Below are 10,962 nucleotides of genomic sequence, written 5' to 3' on the forward strand. Positions count from 1 at the left end.
ACAAATAGGGATTTTTACATCAGCTTAGCATGTGCATTACCTGTTCTTCACCCAAGGAATGCCTGGCACATTGTACTGTCAAAAGGCTGCCACTGCCTGGTAGACATCTCTACAGAAAAGCCATGGGGGATTGTCCCTGCACTGCAGCTTGTCCCACCTGGCCATTGTTGTGGACTCTGTGATGTCATCACCTCCCAGTCTCCTTTAGCCAGTAAACTGAGCAGCTGCAAAAGGCCCTTATGATGTCATTGCCACACCCACTCTTGCCCTGAAGGGCTAATGTCCTGCCCCTACCAATCCCCTTGCATGGTGGAGCTGCTCCTTGGGTGAAAGTAAGACTGTTGTCACACCTCCAGATCAGCTACTAGAAGTGGGCCTCATCCTCCATGATTTGATCCACCTCGTCATCTCCAGCCTGATTCTGGCCTGCATATTTATACCTGCCTCTGGAAATTTCCACTACATGCATCTGATGGAGTGGGTCTTTGCCCACGAAAGCTTATGCTCCTACACTTCAGTTAGTCTATAAGGTGCCACAGGACTCCTCGCTGCTTTTGTACCTATAAGACACCCTCCTTGGATGGGAGAAACAAGGTAGGAGGGGCTTGTGATATGACAGGACCTGTAAGAAGTTAGCGTGGAGTGGAATGCAGGAAGCTCAGGACAGGAGGTTGGGGAATGTGTGGTTGTTGGGAGAACACAGGACAGGGGATGAGGATGTGAGTGGGTACACAAATCAGGGCAGGGGATTGGAAGACTAAAGGGGCTTGGATTGTGTGTATGTGTTGGGGGGGTGTCAATGGGTCTAGAATCCCAGCTCCTTCTGCTCTGGGCTCCCTGAGGCCCTTTAACACACAAGGGCTGCGTCGAGACATAACATTGAAAGTATTTCCGCGAAAGAGCATCTAGATTGGCAAGTGCCTTTACGCAAAGATTTGTTTTTGAGCAAAAGCATCCGGGCCCAGTATAAATGCGGTTTTGCGCAAGAAAGCTCCGGTGGCCATTTTCGTCATCGGGGCCTTCTTACAGAAAAAATTCCTGTCCCTGTCTACACTGGCCCTCTTGTGCAAGAACACTTGCATAAAGGGCTTTTTTCCGAGCGGGAGTGTCAAAGTATTTGCGCAAGAAGCACTGAATTCTTACATTAGAACATCAGTGCTCTTGTGCAAATTCAAGCAGCCAGTTAAGACAGCTGGGAAGTTTTTGCGCAAAAGCAAAAACTTGCCAGTCTAGATGCACCTAAGGGCTTTCTCTGCAATGTGCTAAGGAGAGGAATCCCTGAGCCAGTGACACGGACTGATCTGGGTGCAGGTGCACAAGAGGTGTTTCAATAAAGCTACATGTGACTAAATCCATCTACCACCAACTGCCAGCCACACGCACAGGGCAGGGGAGACTGTAGTCAAGGAACTTGGGGTACGTCTACACTACAGCGCTAGTTCGAACTAACTTAGTTCGAATTAGTTAATTCGAACTAAGCTAGTTCGAACTAACGCATCTAGAACTAAAAACTAGTTCGAACTAGCGTTTTGCTAGTTCGAACTAGGAAGTCCACATTGAGTGGACTCTGAACAGGGCTTAAGGCTGGCCGGAAGCAGTGCCGGCAGGGCATAAAAGGAGGACTTAGAGCATGGAGATGCTGTCTCAGGCTAGCCGAGGGCTGCGCTTAAAGGGTCCCGACCCCCACCCCGGACACACAGTTCTAAGGGGTGCCCCGCTTGCAAAGAAGTTCTGGCTTGGAGTGCCCGGAGTACCCACACTGGGCACATCACACCACTCGGCCATCAGCCCGGCTGCACTTGCCGCAGGCTGCCATCTGGGGAGAGGGAGTAATTGGGGGGCTGCAGGAGAGCTTCCACCCCCAGAAGCCCACAGAGCCAGCCCAGTCCTCCCCATCGGGGGCTCGTACCCCATTCCTCCCTCACCTCCTTCCACTTACCCTTCCCTAGCCCCCCTTCTTATTGATGTACAAAATAAAGATAACGTTTCTTCCAACATTGACTCTGTCTTTATTGAAAAAAACTGGGGGAGACTGGGAAAAGGAGGTGGGAGAGGGGAAGAGAGAGGCTGGGAGAGGGGAGGGCAACTAACATGATCAGGGGTTGGGAACAGGTCCCAGATGAAGAAAGGCTACAGAGACTGGGACTGTTCAGCTTAGAAAAGAGGAGACGGAGAGGGGACAGGATAGAGGTCTCTAAAAGCAGGGGTTGGGTGGAGAGGGTGCATTCAGAAAAGTTCTTCCTGAGTTCCCATAAAGAAGGACTAGAGGACACCAAAGGAAAGGAATGGGTAGCAGGCTTGAAACTAGTAAGAGAAAGTTGTTGTTGTTGACAAAGCAAATAGTTAACCTGTGGAACTCCTTGCTGCAGGAGGCTGTGAAGGCTACAACTAGAACAGAGTTTAAAGGGAAGTGAGATAAAGTCATGGAGGTTGGGTCCATGGAGTCCTATTAGCCAGAGGGTAGGAGTGGTGTCCCTGCCCAAAGTTTGTGGAAGGCTGGAGAGGGATGGCACGAGACAAATGGCTTGGTCACTGTCTTCGGTCCATCCCCTCCAGGGTCCCTAGGGTTGGCCGCTGTCGGCAGACAGGCTACTGGGCTAGATGGACCTTTGGTCTGACCCAGGATGGCCATTGTAAGCTCAGGGCTCAGTGTCGGGGGTCTCAGTGGACCCCCTTGATTTTCATGCACACCTGGTCCTGGGTGGCCAGGCTGGCAGCTCTCCTGCCCTAGACGGCCACTTTCCTGTGCCTAGTGCGGAGATCGTGGACGAGGTCCACGATGTCTGCACTAGCCCAGGAAGGTGCCCGCCTCTTGCGGTCCAGGGCAAGCTCCCGGGAGCCGCCAGCCTGGTCCCGGCAAGAGGGGGTGGGCTGGGGGGCATCGGGTGGGTGGCTCTGTGCCGTGCCAGGTGCAGGGTCTGCTAGCTGGGTGCTGGCAGGCTTGCACCTGGCACGGGCACCGTAGCCAGCCCGTGCCCCTTTAAGGGGTCCGGGGCCGGGAGGGGGGCATAGAGTTTCCCTGGTGTTGGCCAGAGTGGCCACCAGGGAAACCTGGGGAGGGCTAGCCTCCCACTAGTTCGAACTAAAGGGCTACACAGCCCTTAGTTCGAACTAGCTAGTTCGAACTAGGCGTTAGTCCTCGTAAAATGAGGTTTACCTAGTTCGAACTAAGCGCTCCGCTAGTTCGATTCAAATTCGAACTAGCGGAGCGCTAGTGTAGCACCTATTAAAGTTAGTTCGAACTAACATCCGTTAGTTCGAACTAACTTTGTAGTGTAGACATACCCTAGTAACTGAGGAAGAGTTGGTGGCTAGTCAGATGAACATGAGTTTCCACTGCTAAGCTGTGGGCAAAATGGATGATGTGCTGACAAGATGCTCTAGCACAGTGTTTCCCAATTTTATTTGGCCATGGAACGCTTTTCAGAATTTCAAGGATCCCCTAGGTTTGTCAAACAAAAAAAAAAAAGGAGAGGGAGGGGAACCCACCAATGCATGAAAATCACATTCCTTCCCCAAGACCCCACCCCTTTGAGGCCCCATCCTCTCTGTACCCCTGCCCTTACACACTCAATGGGTTGAGCCAGGAGGTGCAGGCTCGGGTGGGAATGAGGGATTTGGGTGTGGGAAGGGGTGAGATGTGCAAGCTTTGGGAGGGAATTTGGATGCAGGAGAAGGGGATGCTGGCTCGGGGAGGGGGCTCCAGGCTGGGGAGTGTTGGGCTCCGGTGGAAGGTTGGGGTGCCGAGTTAGTCACAGGCTTGTGGATGTGAGGGTGCAGGAGTTTGGGGTGGATATGTGAGGGGCTCAGGGCAAGGAGGTTGTGAGTATGATGGGCTCAGGACACAGATTTGCCATGTGTGGATGGTACAGGAGTGTTGTGGCAGAAGACGGAGGATGTGGGGATGCAGGAATTTGGGGATGTAAGAGGCTCAGGACAGGGGGTTCCAGTGTATCATAGGCTCAGATTTGGGGTCAGGTGGTGCAGGAGTGTTATGATGCTGCAGTGAGATGGGGGTTTGGCCCCAATTGGGGGCATGTTGGCCAGGCTTTATTTTTGAATAAAATGTCAAACTGAAAAGGTTTTAGCATTGTCTTTATTTATGAGAGAGGCAAGGAACCTGTTATGAGTCAAGGGTTGCTGATCCACAGAAAAGTCATTTGGGGCCACACAATTGAGATGCAAAAAACCCCCCAAGCCTTACTAATCTGGGCCCGACTGTGCGAGTGCGGGCAGGGGACAGGGTACTAGTGGGGGCTGGGGAGAGGGTGCTGCTGGGAGGCAGGATGCTGGCACAGGTGGCGGGGTGCTGGGGCAGGATGCTGGGGTCAGGGACATGGTCCTGCTGGGCACTGGGGTGGATGGCAGGGTGCTGGGACAAGTTACAGGGTGGTGCTGGGTTCTGCAGTGGGTGGCAGGGTACGGAGCCTGGGGTGAGCAGCAGGGTGCTGGGACTGGGGACAGAGTGGTGCTGGAGTGGGTGGCAGGGTGCTGGGGCCAGGGACAGGGTGATGCTGGGTGTTGGGGACAGTGCTGGTGGGGACAGGGCACTCGTGGGGGGGTCTGGGCAAGGGACAGGGAAGCTGGGTCCAGTAACTGGCAATCGTGCAGCACCTCTGACTTATGGGAAGTGTGCGACTGCACTTCCCCTCCCCAAACAGCTGGCGTGCGCGCTGCCTGAGCAGCAGGGGCTCTTGCACTCCAGCAACTTACTTCCACAATGTCTAGGGTTGCTCTGCTTCTGCCAGTCGCCTCTCCCTTGGCCAGCCCCGCTCCCCCCAAACTTCCCCCCCCCCAGCCAGCCCTGCTCCACCCAACCCCTGACCCCCCAGCCAGCTCTGCTTCCTGCCTGCCGCCTCTTCCCCTGCCAGCCCTGCTGCCTCCGACCCCTCCCCCCCCACCAGGCCACCTCTGGGGGAGGGGCGGCTGGCAGGAAGCAATCTCCCCCAGCCAGCCCCACTGCCCCCCCCACCAGCTCTGCTTCCCATCCCCCCCTTCCTCCTGGTCAGCCCTGCTCCCCCCAGATGGCCCCTCCCCCACTGCACCCGATCAAGTGTATCCCGTATATTTTTGGACTACCTAGTAACCCTAGCGATGCTGTCCTGCCGGGGGGGAGGGGGATGGGGAGGGCACGGTGAGTCCCAGGGCAGAGCATGCTGCCTGCACAGTCGGAGCTGTGCAGACTCGGGTCTCCTGACCTCCCACTCCCCGCCCCGCACGGCGCAGAAAGGCGGCGGAACTAAGTTGCTGGGTGCCACAGTCCCAGCTATTCAGGCAGTGTGCACACCCGCTCCTTTGGGGAGGGGAAGTGCTTCCTGCCCTGCCGTGGGTCACGTGGGGCCACTCCTGTCCAGCATTCCCCTAGTGTGCTGGCCGGGAGCAACTGTTCCCTTTGCCCCTGCCTCCCTATGTCTCTGCGTTGCCAGGGAGGAAGGGGAAATAAGTGTGCTGCTTCTTTAAGAAGCTGGCTAGCCGGTGCTCTCTCTTTCAGAATGGGCAGGAGAGTGCCGGCTCTTCACGGAACCTCTAATTCCGTTTCACGGAACCCCAGGGTTCCTTGGAGCACCAGTTGGGAAACACTGCACTAGCATCTCCAGGGGAGCAGAGAGAGGCCGGCTGCACCTAGAGGCAGGCCAGAGCCTGGGAGTGAACCAGGGGCTTTTATCTCTTCAGTCTAATGCTCTCCCCTTAAGCTGCTTTGGCTGCTGCAGACAGGCCTTTCTGGCCTGTAACTCTGGGAGGGTCGGCAGCCATGCCACACGAGGGCTGCGTCTAGACTGGCATGATTTTCCACAAATGCTTTTAACAAGAAAGTTTTTCCGTTAAAAGCATTTGCGGAAAAGAGCATCTAGACTGGCACGGACGCCTTTCCGCAAAAGCACGGAAAAGCATACATGCCAATCTAGACATACTTTTCCGCAAAAAAGCCCCGATCGCCATTTTCGTGATCCGGGCTTTTTTGTGCAAAACAAATCTGAGCTGTGTACACTGGCGCTTTTGCGCAAAAGGACTTTTGCCCGCACGGGAGCAGCATAGTATTTCCGCAAGAAGCACTGATTTCTTACATGAGATCATCAGTGTTCTTGCGGAAATTCAAGCGGCCAGTGTAGACAGCTGGCAAGTTTTTCCGCAAAAGCATTCGCTTTTGCGGAAAAAATTGCCAGTCTAGACTGGCATGATTTTCTGAAAATGCTTTTAATGGAAAAGTTTTTCTGTTAAAAGCATTTGTGGAAAAGTGCATCTAGATTGGTACGGATGCTTTTCTGCAAAAGCACTTTTTGTGGAAAAGTGTCTGTGCCATTCTAGATGCACTTTTCCGCAAAAAAGGCCCGATCGCCATTTTCGCGATCCGGGCTTTTTTGCGCAAAACAAATCTGAGCTGTCTACACTGGCCCTTTGGTGCAAAAGCTTTGTGCAAAAGGACTTTTGCCCGAATGGGAGCAGCATAGTATTTCCACAAGAAGCACTGATTTCAGACAGTAGGAAGTCAGTGTTCTTACGGAAATTCAAGCAGCCAGTGTAGACAGCTGGGAAGTTTTTCCGCAAAAGTAGCTGCTTTTGTGGAAAAACTTGCCAGTCTAGACACAGCCGCAGAGTGTTCACATGGCAAGCGTGATTTTGCGCAAGTAAATTTACAGTAAATCAGAAGAAGAGAGGGTTTTTTCTGCAATAGTCCTCTTTCTACAAGGAATAGATGGGAAACACGGTTTTTTTTGCACAAAAACATCCTATCGAAAGAAGCACAGGTATCCTGGTGGCCATTTTGTTAATGGCAATCAGAGTTTTGTTGCAAGAGAGCATCTACGCAGTGTGGATGCTCTCTTGCACAAAAGCGCATTGCTTTTCCAATGCACTTTTGCGGTGTGAACGCACTCTCGCACAAGGAGTCCTTGCAAAGGAGCTCCTTCACAAAAAGCTTCTTGCGCAAGAAGCCTGCAGTCTAGATGCAGACTTTGTATAGACCCAGGTTTCTATGGGGATGCAGCTCAATGGTAGCATGTTTGACTGTAGACCAAGTAGTCCTTGTGTCAAATCCAAGCGACCCACAGGGAAAGTGTCCATATTTTGGAAACAGTTGACTCTTAATTTATTATAGTCTAAACATCAATTTTCTGGAATCCTTTCAATGAATAAGAACCCTAATCTCCCACCTAGAACTCCCCACTGCAAGTTGTAAAGAGTTTGTATTTAAATGACTATGAACACATAGGCTGTGTCTACATTGGCAAGATTTTACACAAAAGCAGCTGCTTTTGCGCAAAACCACATTGCCTGTCTCCACTGGCAGGGAGTTCTTGCGAAGAACACTGACTTTCTAATGTGTGAAATCAGTGCTTCTTGTGCAAGAACTATGATGCTCCCGCTTAGGAATAAGCCTTCTTGCGCAACTGTTCTTGCGCAAGAGGCCAGTGTAGACAGGCAACATGAATTTCTTGCGCAAGAAAGCCCGATGGCTAAAATGGCCATCAGAGCTTGCTTGCTCAAGAGAGCATCTACACCGGCATGGATGCTTTTGTGCAAAAGCACATCTCTTGCGCAAAGGCACATGCCAGTGTAGATGCTCTCTTGTGCAAATACTTCAACGCAAGAACTCTTGCATTAAAAGTATTTGCGCAAAATCTTGCCAATGTAGACGTAGCCTTAAACTTTTCTAGCACCAATGCACATAAACCAGCAAACCTGTCCCTCAGTTGAAACCAGATCAAACCCGCTGTGAGTCTGGTTTCTATTTCCATCAATTTAACAAGGGTGTGATCTGAATTCCCATTTGGAAATACAATCTTTGCTGTCGCCACCCAAATATTGATACAAAAATCAGGGGAAAGATCATTTGGGAAATCTCACACCCAAAGTACAAACCAGGACACGACCATTAACCAATACCAGGTTAATAAAAATAAAAAAGAAAGAGCTTTTATTATCACCAGAATATTCCTGTTGCAAGCATAATGACTAGATGGACAAATAACGAATATACTTGTGGAGGAAAAATCCACCATGGGCCAGAACTTAGTTACAAGGAAAACCAAACACTTTTTAAAAGTTCACAGACTCCAGATCCCATTCCCCAAACTATAAAACAATAAAACCTAACAGATTTATCTAAACTTTACCCTACTTGCAGAAAGTGAAGAATTGTTTCTTGGAGAAAGAGAGAGACATCTCTGTATCTGTCCATAGTTGGAGAGTAACTCTCAGGACAAAGGACGGAAAAGCCAAAAATTCCTTTCTCCCAGTTTGAAATTCCTACCTACATTCCTATTGGCCACTCCACCTGGCTAGGTGTGGTTAACCCTTTCGTCCCCAGGCTGCTGGCTAATCCTCATGATCATGACAATCTCTTCTTCTGAAAAGAAAATGACCTGGCCATACAAACCCTGCCAGTGCTTGTGAGAAACACAAGGGCTACGTCTAGACTGGCATGATTCTCCGCAAATGCTTTTAATGGAAAAGTTTTTCCATTAAAAGCATTTGCAGAAAAGAGCGTCTTTTTGAGCAAAAAGTACTTTTTGCGGAAAAGCATCCGTGCCAATCTAGATGTGGTTTTGCACAAGAAAGGCCTGATCGCCATTTTCACCATCGGGGCTTTTATGTGCAAAACAATACCGCGTTGTCTACACTGGCCCTTTTGCGCAAAAGCATTTGCACAAGAGGGCTTTTGCCCGAAAGGGAGCAGTATAGTATTTCCGCAAGAACGCTGACAATCTTACATGAGATCGTCAGTGTTCTTGCGGAAATTCAAGCAGCCAGTGTAGACAGCTGGCAAGTTTTTCTGCAAAAGCAGCTGCTTTTGTGGAAAAACTTGCCAGTCTAGATGCAGCCAAGGAGCCCCCCTTGTGGCTATATCTGGGCAAGTGACTAATGATGAGTAAGGAGAGATGGGAAGGTTCATATGGCTCATAGTTGAACAAAGGTAGCTGCAGGCGACACACAGAGCACTAGGCACTCCACAGTCCCAATAGCTGGGGCAGATGTGCATGTTAGAGCTTCTACCCATGGGGCTGTAGCTTTCTATGCACAGGGGGCCAGACACCGTCAGGGCTGAAAGGATGGAGGGAAATGGGGAATGGCCGCACTTTGGGAGTCAAAGGCATTGTCTGGAACCATAAAGTAGAACAGTTTTTAAAAGACGTTTGAAGTGATAAACAGGAGATCCTGGATTCAACTCCTAGTGATGCTCCATTGTGGGTCTTTGCCCACCAGATGTGAAGACATCAGGGGAATCAGCGAGAAACACCACCTCAGCTTCCTTCTCCCTCCCCCCCGGAACTCTAACCAACTTGGTAGATTCCATGATCCCAGCCTCCCACTGAGCCAGCTAGACAAGAGACAGACCTCCAGTGAGAATGAAACACCCAGCAAGAGGCACAAATTCTCTCTCCAACAGCCTGAGGACAAGGAACCCAAAACACATGAATCCCAGAATACTAGGACTGGAAGGGCCCTTGCGAGGTCATCGAGTCCAGTCCCCTGCCCTCATGGCAGGACCAAATACTGATATGACACCTATTACTGCTGCTAATGACACCCTCAGATGGCTCCTTTCAGCTCGCCAGCTGTCCCTGCCATGGGGTAGACAGGAGAGGATTGTTATACCCAACTGACAGAGGGAGGGAAAAAAGCTGAGAAAGGCAAAGGGCCTTGACTGGCATCACACAGCCAGTCTGGGACAATGCTGGGAACAGGACCCAGAAACCCTGATTTTGAAACTCACCCTGTTTGGAGTTTCATACCCGGACTGATCAGAATAAAGTTACCTCCAGTGAGCCACAGAGCACAGCCCTGCCTAGGGATTGCTCAGCCAGTCGTTTAGAAGAACCAGAACAGGGGTCAGCAACCATTCCGAAGGGACGTGCAAAGATTTAACTCTCCTGCCCTGGGCTGTGCCACTCTTCTGGGAGATAGGGAGGATTTCTCTCCACTGTATACCCTGTGGACCACCTGGGTGGTGTAGTAAGCTGAGGGTCTGTAACATGGAGTCAGCAGGCCTAAATAGAGGCCTGTAACATGAAAACAGCAACAGGCCTGCAATCTTGTGAACAAGACTTTGGTTCACTAACACAGGAGCCAAGAAAGAGGCCCTACTGATAACTGTGCGATTGTGTAAGTTAGAGTGGCGAGGAGTCCTGTGGCACCTTATAGACTAACTGAAGTGTAGGAGCATAAACTTTCGTGGGCAAAGACCCACTTCGTCAGATGCATGACAGTTAGGGTATGTCTACACTACCACCCTAATTCAAACTAGGGTGGTAGTGTAGACATACCCATAGTTAGGCAGAGCATGAAGGACACAGGGAGGCACAGGGAAGCACCAAGAACAAACTGCAAGCCAAAGGGGAGTAACGGAACATCTTAATAAGAAATGTCTTGGTACAAAGACTCCCTAAAAACTCATGCACATACCAACCTAGGTTCAAGACCATTTCGAGATTAACAGCATGAAGGATAGTAAGTAATACCCCCTTTTGTAAGTTGAGGGGTGGTAACTAGGCAACAGAGGTGGCAACCCGGTACGTAGAAATGATGCAAGTTGCTTGTACCTGTCTATAAAAGGACACCGCAAAAGGTGCTCTCCGGCCGACTTTGGGGGGGGAGGGGGGAATGCACTAGGTGCCTGAACGGCAGGTGTTATTGCCTAAACTTACAGAGTGCACAGTAGCTTAACTCTTGACTGACTGCTGTTAATATCTGTTATATGGCAATAAGCCTGCCAAGTGTTAGTACCTTGTCAACGCGGGCCATAGTGCCCAGTAGTGTAACATTGTACTGATCTCTGTTACCAACTGGTAGAGCTTCGCATTTGACAATAAATCGGCTCAATTGATTTCAAACCTTGCCTGCATCTGTCGTTTCCAGGGCCTCTCAGAGATCTCCTGTGTTGACTCAAGTGCACGGGGTCTAACTCTAGATAAAGGGAGTACCAATTGTTACGCACACGGCCAAAAGTTTATCACTACCGAC

Source organism: Pelodiscus sinensis, chromosome 19 (assembly GCF_052426305.1).
Source record: "Pelodiscus sinensis isolate ZL-2025 chromosome 19, ASM5242630v1, whole genome shotgun sequence".
Classification (NCBI taxonomy): Eukaryota; Metazoa; Chordata; order Testudines; family Trionychidae; genus Pelodiscus; species Pelodiscus sinensis.